We start from the raw sequence: 15,980 nt of genomic DNA, 5'->3' as shown, positions 1-15,980 counted from the left end.
ATATTAGTTCTTTGTGACAGCTTTATGTCACTAATGTCTTTACAATTTGCCTGTTTGAAGCATGCATCGGCACTTCATTCTGTTATGAGTGAGTAATATTCCTTTTGTATAGAAATACCACAGCTTACTTATTAATTCATCTGTTGAAAGACACTTTTAAGGTATAACTATGACAGTCATTATGCACCAAACATCTATGGTTCCCCGACAAGGTGAAACCTCAGAACCCAGCTTAGTACCACAGCCTTGATTTGTGTTCCTCATTGTGTGTCTTCATTTCCCACCTGGTTCTTCATTAAGGCAATCCCAAACAAGATATGACTAGGATGTGAAAACACATGTGTTATAGTTTCATTCTGTTGCTGTAATAAACACCCTGGCCAAAAGCAAAATCAAGAAGGAAAGGGCTTGTTTCACCTTACAGGTTACAGTCGGTTAGGGTTAGGGTTAGGGTTAGGGTTAGGGTTGGGGTTGGGGTTGGGGTTGGGGTTAGGGTTAGGGTTAGGGTTAGGGTTAGGGTTAGGTTAGGGTTAGGGTTTAGGGTTAGGGTTAGGGTTAGGGTTAGGGTTAGGGGGGTTAGGGGTTAGGGGTTAGGGGTTAGGGGTTAGGGTTAGGGTTAGGGTTAGGGATTGAGGGAGGTGACAGCAGGAGCTGGAAGCTGAGGATGTTGACAAGGACAGGGTGTCTCCCAGATACACAGGGCAGCTGCACACATAAACAAACGCAAGGTGATTGTGATCAATTGCACAAAACCTGTGTAAGCCACAGATAGACCAAATCCCAGCACGGAGAACAGAGCAGCGAGGCACACTGAGCTGTGGAGCAATTGACAATTGTAAACTGCTGGGAAAGGAAGGTTTTGTTTTCCCTGAGAATGTAGCTCCTTGTAAGTCAACTATGATCTGATGGAATACCACCATCCAAGAATGTTTTGGTCAGCACAAATTGGTCTTGAAAGGGATTTTGGTCAGCACAAATTGGTCTTGAAAGAGGTTTTTTTTTTCTCTTTTTTTTTTTTTTTTTTTTTTAGACAAATTTGGGTTGGTAGGGAAGTGAGGGCAGATCTTGGACGAGTTGGGGTGGTGGTGAATATGATCAAAATATGTTTAAAACTTTCAACCAATAAAAAAGAAAGAAACCATGGAGGAGCACTGCTTGCTGGCTCACTCCCAGACTCATGATTGGCTAGCTTTCTTATGCAGCCTAGGACTACCCTGTAGGGGATAGTACCAACCACAGTGATCTGAGCCCTCCTATGATTAACAATCAAAACAATCCCCCACAGACATTCCCACCGGCCAGTCCCATCTGGCCAGTTTCTCAATTGAGAATCACTTCTCGGGTCAAGTTGACAGTTGAAACTAAGCAGAACACAGTGAGTGTCCAAATCTGTTCACATACTTGTTCTCAGGGGTCAGAGGGAAAGAAGTGGTCTCTTGGTTTCTAGAAAGGCAGCAGATAGGGCCTTTGGATGGCAAGGGATGTTATCAGGACAGGTGCAGAGAGATGGCTGCTGCCAGAGAGGTTGGTGATTTGCTTGAGGTTGTCCAGTAAGCTCATGGGGACACACACACACGTGTGCACCTGTGTGTGCGCGAGAGACATGACCAACGAACAGATCTGCTAATCCAAAGCCAACTTTGTCTGGTTCCAGCAGCTGTGTTCTTTATCCTCCTCCTGCCTGTCTGCCCTACAGTGCTCCTCCCAGCAAGACAGTGATTCCCTAATGGCATAGAGGAGAGAGTCTTCTTGGCTCTCCATCCTATTGCAAAGGAAGCCAATGCTGGTTTTTTTTTTTTTTTTTTTTTTTTTTTCCACTCCTGTGTATTTCCCATTCCTGGCAAGTGGCTGACTCTCCTTGTTTTCCCTGGATAGAATATAACTTCCAATTACTTTTCAGCAATCATTGATGAACATGCATATGTGTTTATTTTTTTCCAACACTGACAAACTGCCTCTTACACAGTCCTAGAGGTTGAAGATATGGTTTCTTGGTTGAAAATCAGCATAAATGCCTCCGTGGCAAATGCTTTAAAACAAAGCAAAACAAAAAGCTTTATCTGCTGTTTGTGGACTGCTCCTGGGATGTCGGGTAATAAAACTGCATAACTTCCAAACTGTCAGCAGTCAGTTGCTTCATTAAAGACCCCTGAGATGGATGGTAACAGGGGGAAAGTCTATACTAGCAGTGGAGAAAAAGAAGACAACAGTGTTTGGACTGGAGCAGAAAAGCAGAGTTCCAGTTCAGGTTTTTCTTTCTCTAGCTGTGTGACTCTGACTAAAGCACTTGACTTCTCTGAAGCACAGGATGAGGCTTTGGTAGTGATCAAGTCAGATTATGAAAGTTTTCAATAAATGTTAGGGACCGACGAGGTGGCTTGGCTGGTAGGCTGTTTGCTATAAAAGTCTGATGATATGAGGCAAATTCTCTAAGGAGAGAATTGACTCCACACAGTTGTCCTTTGACCTCAGCATGATTGTCCTGGCATCACACACACACACACACACAGAGAGAGAGAGAGAGAGAGAGAGAGAGAGAGAGAGAGAGAGAGATTTAAGAAATGTTAGGTTTGCTGTTACTGCTTCTACAAGAAAGACTAATACATGTTCCTATTTTCCTGTGGAGTAGTCTGATATCTGAAAGACAGAACAACTGTTAATAGCATCTTTGCACAACCAAACAGAAGTCAAGGCATTGCCTTACAGACTCCATTCCATGAATAGAAAGGCTAAAGGGAGCTCACTAAAGCACACGTCAGCCTGCATGCTTTAATGTGGTGCTAGGTTCCACCGTGGCAGCATCAGCACAGAACTTAGTCAAGTCCCGCCCTGACCCATCAAATCTGGAAGTCTGCAGGTTGAACACTCTAATCTGTATTTAACAACTGATTTAAGTGGCTGAGGTGTAAGGATGGCTGCTTTAATACATAGCCTTGGGGCTAGAGGTGTCACTTAGCTGGGAAGGTGTTTGCTTAGCATGCAAGAAGCTCTGGGTTTGATCCCTAGTATCTTGCAACCTGGTCATGGTAGCAAATGCCTGTAACCCCAGCCCTTAGGGGGTAGAGGCAGGAGGACCAGAAGTTCAAGGTCATCCTTGGTTACATAGGCCAGCATGGAGTACAAGAGATGCTGCCACAAAATAAACACAAAGGTAACTAAATAAATAAAAGCAAGAAAGTGTGCAACCTCAGTTGGTCCTTAGCACAAAGGTGATGACCTTTATTGTTCCTGAATTATTGTTCAGAAGACAGAGTAGGTTGGGAAAGAAAAGCAGACATTCTTCAAAGTCTCAGGAATTTGCTTGACTAATACAAGCCTCCCTACGCTGCTGCCCACTGTCTTCTAGAAGGATTACGTGTCTAAAACAGTCCTCCTAGCAGCTGACTCAGTAAACTGGCACACACTTCCAGCCTAGCCAGTTGAATGACCACATGGTATCAGGAAGATGTGTCACTAAGCAAACAAACTCGGCAGAGATGCACTGTGCCACAATGAGTCCCTGAAGCCCAAAGTTCCAACTCTGGGGCGGGGAGGGGCGGGCACAGGCATTCCCCAGTGACCTTCAAGTGCGATTTTTTCCTACTTGGCCCTTCACTGTGTTAAACAAACAACTCCGCGGGCCCGGGCCCGAGCTTCCTGCAACCCCACCCGCACCCCCAAGAGTCTGCTCGCAACCCTGCCTGAGGAATTTCAGGGACCTAGGCTGGGCACTCATGCCTCTCAGCCCGCTCCTGAGTCTTGCGCATGCGCATGTGGAAACTTGCATAATCCCATCCTGCTTCAATTAAGGAGCCCTCATAATCTGGTTCCTCCCAGAGCCCGAGATGGACCAAACTCTTCCCACCTTCCATCTGCAGCTACAGAAACCCTCTTCTCCCCAAAAGGCATTTTCCATTTTACATCCTGGGGAATCCAGGGTGTACAGAGACAACAAACAACCTATTCCACACCTACGATATACCTCTGTTGGCAAAACGGGAGAATTCTAAGCCAGAGAGGAAAATTCCCTTACTGATCTCAGGTCTCTGAAGGCCTGACTGGATGGGAAAAGGAACCGTTCAAAATTGAGGTTATATTCAAGCCACCAAGGAGGCTGGCTGATGGACTCCTAGGCTGCCCTCCTTTATTTGGCTTACAATTCACTGGTCACTTTTATGCTGCCAAAGCAGTCGGAAGTGCCGTGTTTCAGAGTGGATGAGACTCCAAAGAGAATAGCAAGGGAGAAGGGACACATGAAACTGGGTAGCAGTTAGTGGCTCTGGTATTTTAGGACACTTGGGCTATCCTCGGCTACTGGAACAGTGAGTTGTAAGGTGAGAGACGGGGACATCACACAGACAGTTAGCCTGCCATGTGATCTGGCAATCAAGAGAGCATTAGTGACCTTTGGAAGGATGGGTTCATTAGAGTGCTGGTCTGGAGCAGAAGGCAATTGACAGGGGCTAAGGAAATGAAGATGCAGGGACCAGACTTGTCCAGAGTGTTTCAGAGGAGAGCGGACTGGGCATGTAGTTTAGATGGTAGAGGGCTTGCACTCAGCCCTGGGTGTGATTTCCAGCAGGACATGACCCAGCTGTGGTAGTGCACATCTGTAATCTCTCTAGGCACCATTCCCTATTTCCCAAGCCCCAGGTATGAGGTAGCAGAGACCAGCAGATTCCTGGAGCCCCAAGCTGGCAAGTCTAACTAATTGATGAGCTCTGGGCTCAGAAGGAGACCCTATCTCAAAAATAAAGTTGAAGTGGGATGGAGAGGTGGCTCAGCAGTTAAAAGCAATGGCTGATCTTCTTGAGGACCCCATTTTGATTCCCAGCACTCCTAAGTGGTCAGCAGCCATCTATAACTACAGTTCCAGGGGTATCTGACACTCTTTTGTCCTCAGATGGTACCAGGCAGACATGTGGTGCACAGACATATAGGGTGGAAAAACAACCACACACATAACATGAAAAAATCAAGTGGGAAGTGATAGAGCAAAGAGCCTTGCATTGACTGTTAACCTCCACACAAAATGCTTGCCCACACACATTATATACATACCATGAGACAGACAGACGGACAGACTGACAGATACACACACACACACACACACACACACACACACACACACACACACTAAGGTGGGGTGCGGGAAGAAATGCTAATTACCTGTTTGTTTCCATCGAAGTCTACAGAGTCCTGGTCTTTCTATGAGGCGTCACTCACTGCTAGCAGAAATCCTCAGGCAGAGCCCCAGGGCCCACTAGGCTAGGCTTGTCGGCTATCTGGGTTCTTAAGCCTGTGAAGGTGGGCAAACCTCCAGCTGCTCAGACAGTGCCTCCAGGGACACCCAAGCAACTTTTCTAAAAGTGACAGTGAGCAGGAGCCATACCGAATGCTTCTGTTTATAGACTCTCTCAGACAAGGCACAAAAAAATAGCAACTTTCACCAAGCATTGGAAGAGTTTTTAACAATCTTGGGCATTTTCTGGTCTAATTGTTTCAATTTGTTCTGGCTTGGGTTTGTTTTGTTTTTGTTGTTGTTGTTTTGCTTTGGGTTTTTTTTTTTTTAGATATTTCTTGATATGTAGCCCAAGCTGATTTGGCACTCACTACGTATCCCAGGCTGGCCCCACACCCAGTTTATTGCACTAATATATCCTTCTTGTGATCTCAGTTGTATTTATCAGAAATAATAATAAAACCATCTGGAGTGAACACTTGGAGCTTTTGCAGGAGTCACACTCTGTGCGTCCAGGCAGGTTAAATGTAGAAACATTCGATGAGGCTCTTTCATTATGTACTTCATGCCTTGCATAGTGGCATGTGCCTTTAATACCAGCATTTGGCATTAAAGCATTGGGAAGCAGGGGCAAGTGGATCTCTGTGAGTTCCAGGCCAGCCACAGCCACATAATGTGATCTGGTCTCTACTACAAAGCATCCAGCAAACTATATTGTATGCAACAAAAGAGGTCAAAGGTTATGGTGGCATACTTTCTTATTTTCTCATGAAATAGTCCTTACTGAGATAAATGATTTTTTTTTTTGAGACAGGATCTTATGTGGTTCAGATTGGCCTCAAACTCACTATTCGTCAGAGGATGGCACTGAATTTCTGATCCTCTTCATGTCTTCATATACTGCAACCTATTTTATCAACCAATACTTATTCTGAGACTGAGAAAATATTCAAAGGAATTATTGTATACAGTAAGCAATATTATCATAAGCTGAGGTTGATTACTCCGTTGCAAATGTCTGGTGGAACAAACTTATGAAGGGATGTCACAGGGCCTTTGGTCAGTAGACATTTCAATGCCTGTGTGTAATGTGCAATGATCAGGCCAACATGAATGACATGTCCATCATCACTTCAGATGTGTCATGTCTTTTTGTTTGGTATAGCTAAATCTTCTCTACTAACTATTTTGAAATAGTCAACTAATTATTGTCAAATAGAGGTCAGAGAGATGGCTCAATTGGTAAAGTGTTACAATAAATCTTTCTGCCAAAACCACCTGAGCCCCACTGCCACTTGTGAGCTTTATGCCAGCCGCTAGCCTGAGTTAGGGCCCAAATGAATACACAGAAACTTGTATTAGGTACAATGCTGCTTGGCCAATGACTAGGATTCTCATCTGTTAGCTCAGTCTTAACTATAATAAACCTATATATTTTATAAGACTTATCTTATCGGATGCCTTATTAGCGTCCCTCCTTGCCAATAAGGATCACATCCTGCCGCTGGAGGAGGAAGGGGAAAAAGGAACCCTTCCTGTTTCTCCTTCGCTTAAATGTGAGTCTCCTTGCTATGTCACTTCCTGCCTGGATCACCACTTCTCTACTATATATCCCAGAATCCTCTTTGGCTCCTAGTCCCATCTAACTTGCTGTCTCATTGGCCAAACAATATTTTATTTAACAATCAATAAGATAAACATACACAGTACATTCCCCATCAGTAAAGTTCTTACCTGGCAATACTGAGGGCTAGGGTACATTTCCCCTAAACATCTGGACATGATGGTGACCACTTGTAATCCCAGCATTAGGATGGCAGAGACAGTGTCTGCCTGGGTACCCGGGGTTCACTAGCCTGCCAGTCAGACTAATTGCTAATTAGGTTCAATGAGAGACCCTGTCTCAAAACAAATAACAAACAACAACAACAAAATAAGGGAGATGGAAGATAAGAAAAGATGCTCAAGATTGACGTCTATGTTCCACATGAACATATAAGTGTGTGCACTTTTATAGACATGTGCACCCTCATACACATGCACACACACAGAGAAGTATGTACATCATGTGCACACACAACATTTGTCAACCAGAGTTATCCCACAATGCTGTAGAACAGTAGAATTTACTCTTGTACCCATTTGCCATCTTCCCTACATCCCTCCCTCCACCTACCAGGATCCTGGAGCTGTGTAGTTAACGTCAGCATCCACATATAAAGCAAGTCGCGCACTGTTTGTTTCTCTGTGCATGAGTTCTCATTTAACATGATGTCTTCCAAGTCCATCCGTGTTGCTGCAAATAATAGAATTGCAGTTTTTCCAGCTGAACAATATTCCATTTCATCCATCAATGGACATTAGATTGATTGTGTATCTTTTCTATTGTGGACAGTGTTGCAAACAGCCTGTGAAAACAGTTATCCAAAACATGTTTACTTCCATTCCTCTGGGTGTGCACTGTGGAGTATGATTCCTGGGTCACATGGCAGTTCTGGTTTCTTTAAAGGGGCCTCCATGCTGGTGTGGGTGAGGGAAAGATGCCCCCTCACCCCTCACCACATTTGGCAGGTGGGAGGGCTGACCTTGCCAGCATGAGTGGGGAAGCTGGTCTTGCACCTTGCTATCAGCTCTGCTCTTTGCTGCCTGTGGCATTGGGTGAGCTTACCTGGCGGCGCTAGAAAGCTCGCTATCATGGTGAAGATTCAGGAGAACTGTTAGACACATCTGAAGTCCTGGCACGATCTCTCCTAAAAAATAGGAATCCATTTTTGCACAGTTTTGCAGACAATAGGGGTGTGGTATTCAGAGAGAGCAGGGGATGGTTTCTCCCCAGACTACAAACCCTTCCTTAAAATTAAACATCGATCCCTTCCTCATAGAAAACAGCACTGGGCAGGGTGGTGGTTGTCAAGTAATTTTATATGATCAAACGGTTGTTTTAAAATGGTGTTTCACACTTCAGTCTCTCCCCAACATTTTGTAGATACTGGAGTAGATAGCAGCAGATATAGGTACACTTATTTTAAGAGTCTCCAACTGGGGGTTGGAGAGGAACAGCGGCTGATGAATAGCCCTGCTGACAACCTCCAATTTCACAGGAACCAAAAATGGAATTTGCCCCCAAGACCCTTATTAAATCCAGAATGATGGGAGGGCAAGGAGGCAACTTGCCCTCCCAGGTCTTCCCCCACAATTCCCTGTGGATGCTGGAGAATTTTGCAAAGAGCTGGAAGAAGCCTGGCATACTCGCACATACTAGGAATGCCAGCACCCAGAGGCAGAGGTATAAGAAAATCATGAATTTTATGCTAGCCTGGGCTACACAACAAGTTTGATGCTAACTTAGGTTATACATAGCAAGATCTTGTTATAAAAACATCCAAAAAAGATTAATGAATAAATATAGCCAGAAGACGGGTAGTTCAATGACTGCCTGCAAGCAGATTAAAACAAAAAAAGAATTTAAAATGCAAGTAAAGTCTAAGATAGGCTGAGGGAATTGACATAGTATGAGCTTGGTCAAAGAAGGGAGGGCTGGTACTAGATTCTATTGGGGGTTTTGATGGTCTATTTGAGCTCAGCTCAAATAGAATGGAAGTTTTCTAAGAGAGAGAACTCATTTTAGTAAATATTATATCCCCGGTACCTAATGTGTAGTAGGAACCCATGTATTGAATGGGCCTGGCATATTTTAGATGCTATAAAACACACACACACACACACACACACACACACACACACACACACACACACACACACACACGAACACACGTTATACCCATGCACACCCATCACAAACACAAATACATAAATATGTGAAATTGAGAGAGAGAGGGGGGATTTTATATAGCCTATATCAGTGAGACTCAATATTAAAAGGTAGTTTCCAGAGTATGTTAAAGACAACTTGGAGAGTTGTTGGAAGATAGAGGAAGATCCCAGAATGACAAAACTACTGGCTAATATTGGGGCTCAGAAGAGAACACCCCAAATGCCTAAAATGGAACTTTCAACTAAAAAAGAGTATCATTCTCTCTCTTACTGCCCACTATCACCTCTACCCTGCCAATCTCTTAATCCTTCCCACAGTCAGGCAGGGGCCTCCCCATGCTCCTTCCCACAAGGAATGAAATTGTTACTAAATCTTACTCACCAGTAAAGACTGACCGATAGAGAGAAAAGAGGCTAAACGGTTCTATGCTTGAGGTCACCCATGGGTGTCTTGCCTGGACAAACTTCACCTACTCATTCCCAGCCAGCTCCTGAGAGATTGTCTCTGTCATAAGTCAGAAGTACATCTTTCTCCCCTCTTTCTCTCATATCTCGTCCTCTCCACCCCCAACCCTAAACTCCTTCCTGTTCAAGCCTCCATTCCTGACTGTATGTAGCTTGGGGGTTAGTTAAGCCTCAGTTCCCCAGCTCTCTGTAGAGTCTCATGTCTTTTGTTGGAGTCCCATGCCATGCCGATCCCATGCAATTAGATTCCCATCCTATTGAATATACTGTCAGTTAATCCCAGAGGAGCTTCAAATACACTTCGACGGTCCCTGCAATAGCAAAGAGGATGCTACTGATGATCTAGAGAGAAGGTACACAGAGTAAATTTGCCCACGCCAGTGCACAGTGAGCAAGGCCTGCCCAGTTGTCTGTATCTGCTTTACACACACAACACCTGTTGGCCGAGGTGCTTTTGTCCTGAAGGCCTGCCACTTAACTCCTCAGGAGAAACAATGACTGATCACATTGCAACACTATATCCGTACGCTATCCAACGAAACTAGGTGTGTCTGCCCACGGCTTTACAGGCTCCTTTTTTGTACCTGAGATGAACTGCCCAATTTAAGCCATCTCTATCCATCTCAGTGAATTTGCTAGTCTGTGTTCAAGAAACTGTAGAGGAAAAGCAATAACAACTTCAAAGAAGACTTACCATTCTTGTCATTTGACCTTTTAAACACACACACACACACACACACACACACACACACACACACACACACACGCACACATGAATGCAGAAACTTGTGGATTCCAGAAGAGGGGTGGACCCATCTTCTGGGGCTAGAATTACAGGTGGTTGTGAGCCACTTGGCATGCATATGGGGAGAACAGTATGTGTACCTAACGGATGAGCCATCTCTCTAGCACAACCTTTGATATTGTTCATCATAACATCTATCTTTACCATAGTCTATCTGTAAGTACAACGATTGAAAGTAAAAGCAGGATCCTTCGTGGAGCAGCATGAAAACAGGGAAGTCCATAGAGGGCTAGTTCTCTATCACAAGAATTGCCACCCATTTTAAACTCACAGATTTCCCTCTCCCTTGCCTTCCTTCCTTCCTCTGTCTTCTTCCTGGTCCTGGGGATGGAACCCACATCCTGATGAGTACCAGGCTAGTGCTCAACCATGAAGCTACACCTGAACCCAAGAAATTATATTCCTCTCCACTAACAATTCTTTGCTTCATGGAGCTCTGGGTTTAAAATACTGTGGAAAAACAAACGATGACTGATCAGAGTCTCTGTTCACTTTTATCATCTTTGCCTACTCCAATTGTTCTGAAGCAAATTACACACTGTATCAAACAAAGAAAAAAAAACTGGCAAATAGGGAGTGACTCAGACAGCACTTGGAAGTATCTGTTTGTTCTTTCTTGGAACTGCGCACTCAATCACCACAGTCATCCTCGCACCACTAGATGGAAGGCTTGGCCTCGCTCCGACTCTCTCAATATTTACATACTGTCAGCAGCAGCTTTCATGCTTCACCAAATGAGCACCTGAACTCGGAAAGGGAAATAATCTATTCTGCTCTGACAGGACCAGCTTGGGTGAAATTGTCTTGTCAAGCCATGGAGGTTCCACATGGACAATGTTGATGGTGTCAGCCAAAGATGGCAAGCCATTTTAGTGGATAATTTTGTGGCACAGTTGTGGAAATTTGATCTCAGCTCTGCTGACAAATACTCCGAGACCTGTCTGCACCCAGTTTTCTCACTGGTCACAAAGGGACAGTATTATCACCTGCCACATAAGAGGTGAGAATGGATGGAGTTCCATCTGCTTAAAAGGATTAAAGGATAATTAAGCATCCAATACATGTTAACTTGTTTTATGCAGTTTCTCTCTAAGTGAGCTATAGAGAACTAAAACAGTTGGCATCAGCTAAAGGTAGTTGTCAAAGACAGTGTTTACAAATTTGGAAGCTATGCTTCACTGACCCAGATGAGCAAAGAGATAATCTAGCCCCACTTGGTCCCCACTAGCCATTCCTGGATGTCATTGTTTCTGGGTGACAAGAATTATTATCATTAGATAACACGATTTCCCTGCCTGCATCCAGCTAGTTTGTCCCTTTGAAAGTCTACTCAAATTTTCTTCAAAGATACAGAACAATTTGGTAAGCTAGATTTTTTAAAAACATTTTCATTGTTTAACTTTTCATTAAAACAAACAAACAAACAAACTTTTTGTTTTGTTCTGAGTCCAGGCTGACCTGGGACTTGCTGTGTAGCTGAGGATGGCCTTGAATTTTGATTCTCCTGCCTCCACCTTCCAACTGCTGGGTTTACAACTATATAAGGCCCTATGCCTGGTTTATATGGGGCTGGAGGGATTTCTGTACTCTTAACAAGCATTCTACCCTCTGAGCCACCTCTCCAGATCCCAAACTGCTTTTTGGTCAGTGATACTCCCACAGTGGTTCTCAACCATCCTAATGCAGTGACCCTTTAATACGGTCCCCCATGTTGTAGTGATCCCAAGCATAACATTCTTTTCATTGCTACTTTATAATCGTAATGCCTCTACTGTTTGCTAACGGGGTCCCGACCCACGGTTGAGATCCACTGTGTAACAGCAGCACGGAGCTTCCAACATAATGAATGCTGGACTGGTCAGGTGCCTCCTAAATGTGTTTGAGCCTTGGAGGAAAATAATTCAAGCACTTGAAGGAATGTACATGCACATAGCACAACAGCTAGGAGCTTCCGTTTGGTTCCCAGGCATGTTAAAGGGCAGGGAGACGGATGACAAAGCTACAAATGAAACCAAAGATGTGAGTTTGTATGTTCCCGAAGGTCACTTTTGTCGTTGTTTTGTTTTTCTTAGAAAAATATTTAGCTGGCACATTTAAGTGGTGAACATCTATGAACCCAGCACTTGGGAGACTGGGATAGGAGAGTGGACAGATGAAGGCCAGTCTGGGCTCCATAGTGAGCTCAAGACTAGCCTGGGTACCACACACACAGAGGAACTCTGTCTTAATAACACAAGCAAGCAATTTAAAAATCTTCATCTTTAAGTTTTAGAGTTCATCTTGCAAGTCAGTTTTTAAAAATTATGTTAGAGATGTTCAGGCACAATAATAACAAACAATAAAAAACTGTCAATTATCTGACAAAGTTTTCCTCATTAAGAATAAAATCCTGTCATTTGCATCAAGATGGATGGAACTGAAGGGTATTGTGTTAAGTGGAATAAACCAGACATAGGAAAAGAAGTACTGAGTGTTCCCTCTCATCTGTAGACATTAAAAAGACAGATGACTTGTGCTGCTGAAGTTTCTTGTCTCGCCTTGCCCACTTTAGCCCCAAATAAGCACACAAAGACTTACATTAATTATTAAACTATTGGCCGATGGCTGGAGCTTCTTATTGGCTAGCTCTGTCTTAATTATTAACCCATAAATACTAATTTATGTATTTCTGTATGGCCTATCTTACCAAAGAACTCCTGGCACATCCTATTCTCTTGGTCTCTCCATGGCGTCTCTTCTCTCTCTCTCTCTCTCTCTGCCTGCCTTTCCCAGAATTCTCCTTATCTCCTAGTCCCGCCCATCTTCCTGCCTCTATTGGCCAAACAGTGTTTTATTCATCAACCAATAAGAGAAACATATATATAGAAGGACATCCCCCATCAGACTTGAGTATAAAATAGAGGTCGCAAAAATTTGGGAAGGGTTTGGTGCAGAAAGATAGTCATGGGAGACTGAACTTGATCCATGTATGCTGCATGCATGTGCTGAAACATACCAGTGAGTCCCATTATATGCACCATTAATACTTGATAATTTAAAACCATCTCGTGAAGGGCCCAAGAAGATGGCTCAGCAAGCAAAGGAACTTGCCACACAAGCCTGATGACTTGAATTCAGATTCCCAGAGTCCATGTGAAAGCCAGATGCCATAGATTGTGTGCCTGTCATTCCAGCAACTTGTAAAAAAGAAAGTGTGTAATTGGGCTTATGGTTCCAGAGGGGTAGAGTCCATGATGGTGGAGCTAGGGATTGGAGGCAGGAATGCCTGACAGCTCACATCTTGATCCACACTGAGAATAGTGTGAATCTTTAGAAACCTCAAAGCCCACACTCCCAGTGACTCACTTCGTCCAATAATGCCACACCCCCTAATCCTTCCCAAACAGTTCTACCAACTAGGAAGCAAGTACTCAAGCATGTGAGTCTATGGGGGCCATTCTCATTCAAACTGCCACACACTGGGGGATGGGTGGTAGACTCAGGAGAATCCCCTGGAAGCTCCTGGGCTAGCTAGTCTGAAGCAGGAATCACAAAAGAGACCCTGCTTCAAACAAGGTGGGAGGTGCAGACTAACACCCATGGCTGTCTTCTGACTTCTACACATCACAGCATGTGTGTACTCTCCCACATGAATGCATACACACATTGTACACATACATAAAAATAACTTTTTAAAGCTTCTGAAGGAAATGATGACGGCAACTGAAATGAAATCATTTTTAAATTTTTCCTTCTTTTTTTCCCTTCAGGGATGGGGATTGTATTTAGGACCTCACACATGCTAGACAAGTGGTTTACCCTGTCTACCGTTGAGCTATATACTCTTAGTCAAATAAAATAATTTTTTGGACACAGGAATTCATATATTCCAGGCTAGTCAAGGATGACTTTGAATTCAGGTATTACTGCTTCTACCTCCCCAAAGCTAGACTTTCAGGTATGCTCCATCATTCTGGGTTTATGGTTTGTGTGGTACTCAGGAACAAACCCATGCTTTCTCTACCAATTGAGCCACATCCCCAACCCAATGCAATCATTCTTTTAAAATTTTAAAAATATTTTGTGGTGTGTGTATGTGAGGGGGGGGAGAGAGAGAGAATATATGAATATGTGAGTGCTCTCATGCACACACGCCATGGTATACATATGGGGGTCAGAGGACAACTTGTGGGAGTTGGTCCTTTTATTCTACCATGTGGGTCTTGGAGACTGAATTCAAGTTGTTCACTTGGCAGCAAGCTCCCTTACTTGCTGAGCCATCTTGTTGACTCCAGAAAAGATTTTAGTGGTAGACAGTAAAGTTATAAGATGAACCAAAGTTGGACAGTACTATTCTGGCTATCTTCCAATTTACAGTCAGAGATACAGCTGCTAAGAGCTATGTGAAAATAAGAACATGCAAAAATAATTATATAATTTACATTCACATATATCAGCATAAAATGATTAATGATATGTCAATGAGTTCTGTACATATTATATATTTGTGTATCCGATATAAAAGAATTAGAATACTGTATCTTTTTTTATGGAACCCAGAGCTTTGCACATACGTTACAAGTTCTCTACCACTGAGCTATCTCAGCTTAGAAGAGTTAAAACTTAAGCAAAAATCTCCAAGTTTTAATTAAGTTTATAAAAACAGGTATGCTGTTTAGTTTTTATTGTCAAATTGTCATAATCTAGAGTCTCCTGGGAATCTCAAATGAAGACTTGCCACTATCAGACTGGCCTGTGGGAATTTCTGAGGGGCATTTTCTTAATTGTTAATTGAGACAGGAAGCCCTAGCCTATTGTGGGTGGTGCCATCCCTAGGCAGGCAGGTCTGGGCTGAATAAGAGAGTTGGTTGAGCAAGCTAGGGAGAGCAGCTTCCCTCCATGTCCCTGCCTCCAGGTTCCTGCCTTGACTTCCTGCCCTGACTTTTCTCAGTGACTGAACATACCCTGGAAGTGTAAGGTGAAATAAATCCTTTCCTCCCCAACTTGCTTTTGGTGTTTCTTACAAACTATTGTTGAATGAATTAAAGTTTTGATGTTTACACAGTCTTAAGATTTCCATTTAACAACCTGTCCTGGGGCAAGATAGATGAGACAGATGACTTAGTGGATAAATTGGTGCTACCCAGCCTGGTGATCTGAGTCCAGTCCTCACCACATGGTAGAAAGGAAGAACAACCTCCCCACCAGGTGTTCTCTGACCTCCAAGTGCATGGTGTACACCACACCCAAAATGAATATTTTAATTTTTTTTTTTTTTTTGGTTTTTCGAGACAGGGTTTCTCTGTGTAGCTTTGGAGCCTATCCTGGCACTTGCTCTGGAGACCAGGTTGGCCTCAAACCCACAGAGATCTGCCTGCCTGTGCCTCCCCGAGTGCTGGGATTAAAGGCATTTGCGACACCAACACCTGGCGAATATTTTAATTTTTAAAATTTAAGATATCTCAGTTTGTTCATTCACATTAGAATCACAAAACAGATCTAGTAAAACACAGATATGCAGTCTTTTTGCAAACTCAAAAGATAAAAAAAATGTTGGTTTGATTTAACTTATCATCTGGTCAAATAACTAAGGCCACCTCTGGACCACTGGGGAGAAGATGTTGGCACTGCACTTCAGTGGAGGCTGTTGTCTCACCTACCTGGCTGGGGCTGCTGTGGATGCTGCAGAAGACTGTGACACAGGGACTGTGACATAGACTTTCCTCACGTCTGCCT

The 15,980-nt window shown here is 43.6% G+C and overlaps 1 protein-coding gene across 1 annotated transcript in view; it reads right to left on the bottom strand.

Moving 5' to 3' along the window:
• Apoh (apolipoprotein H) overlaps positions 1-15,980 on the bottom strand; it is a 57,722-nt gene that overhangs the window by 33,521 nt on the left and 8,221 nt on the right. Inside the window, exons 2-4 of the mRNA XM_027425840.2 lie at positions 7,890-7,971; positions 7,398-7,629; positions 5,149-5,278 (exon numbers count right to left, since the gene is read on the bottom strand). The gene's annotated coding sequence lies outside the window, so the exon portion shown is untranslated. The remainder of the gene's footprint in view (positions 1-5,148; positions 5,279-7,397; positions 7,630-7,889; positions 7,972-15,980) is intronic.

This window comes from Cricetulus griseus, chromosome 7, assembly GCF_003668045.3.
Source record: "Cricetulus griseus strain 17A/GY chromosome 7, alternate assembly CriGri-PICRH-1.0, whole genome shotgun sequence".
In the NCBI taxonomy this organism is placed as follows: Eukaryota; Metazoa; Chordata; class Mammalia; order Rodentia; family Cricetidae; genus Cricetulus; species Cricetulus griseus.
Note: the sequence above shows the minus strand (reverse complement) of the source record. Positions and strands in the feature narration are given on the sequence as shown.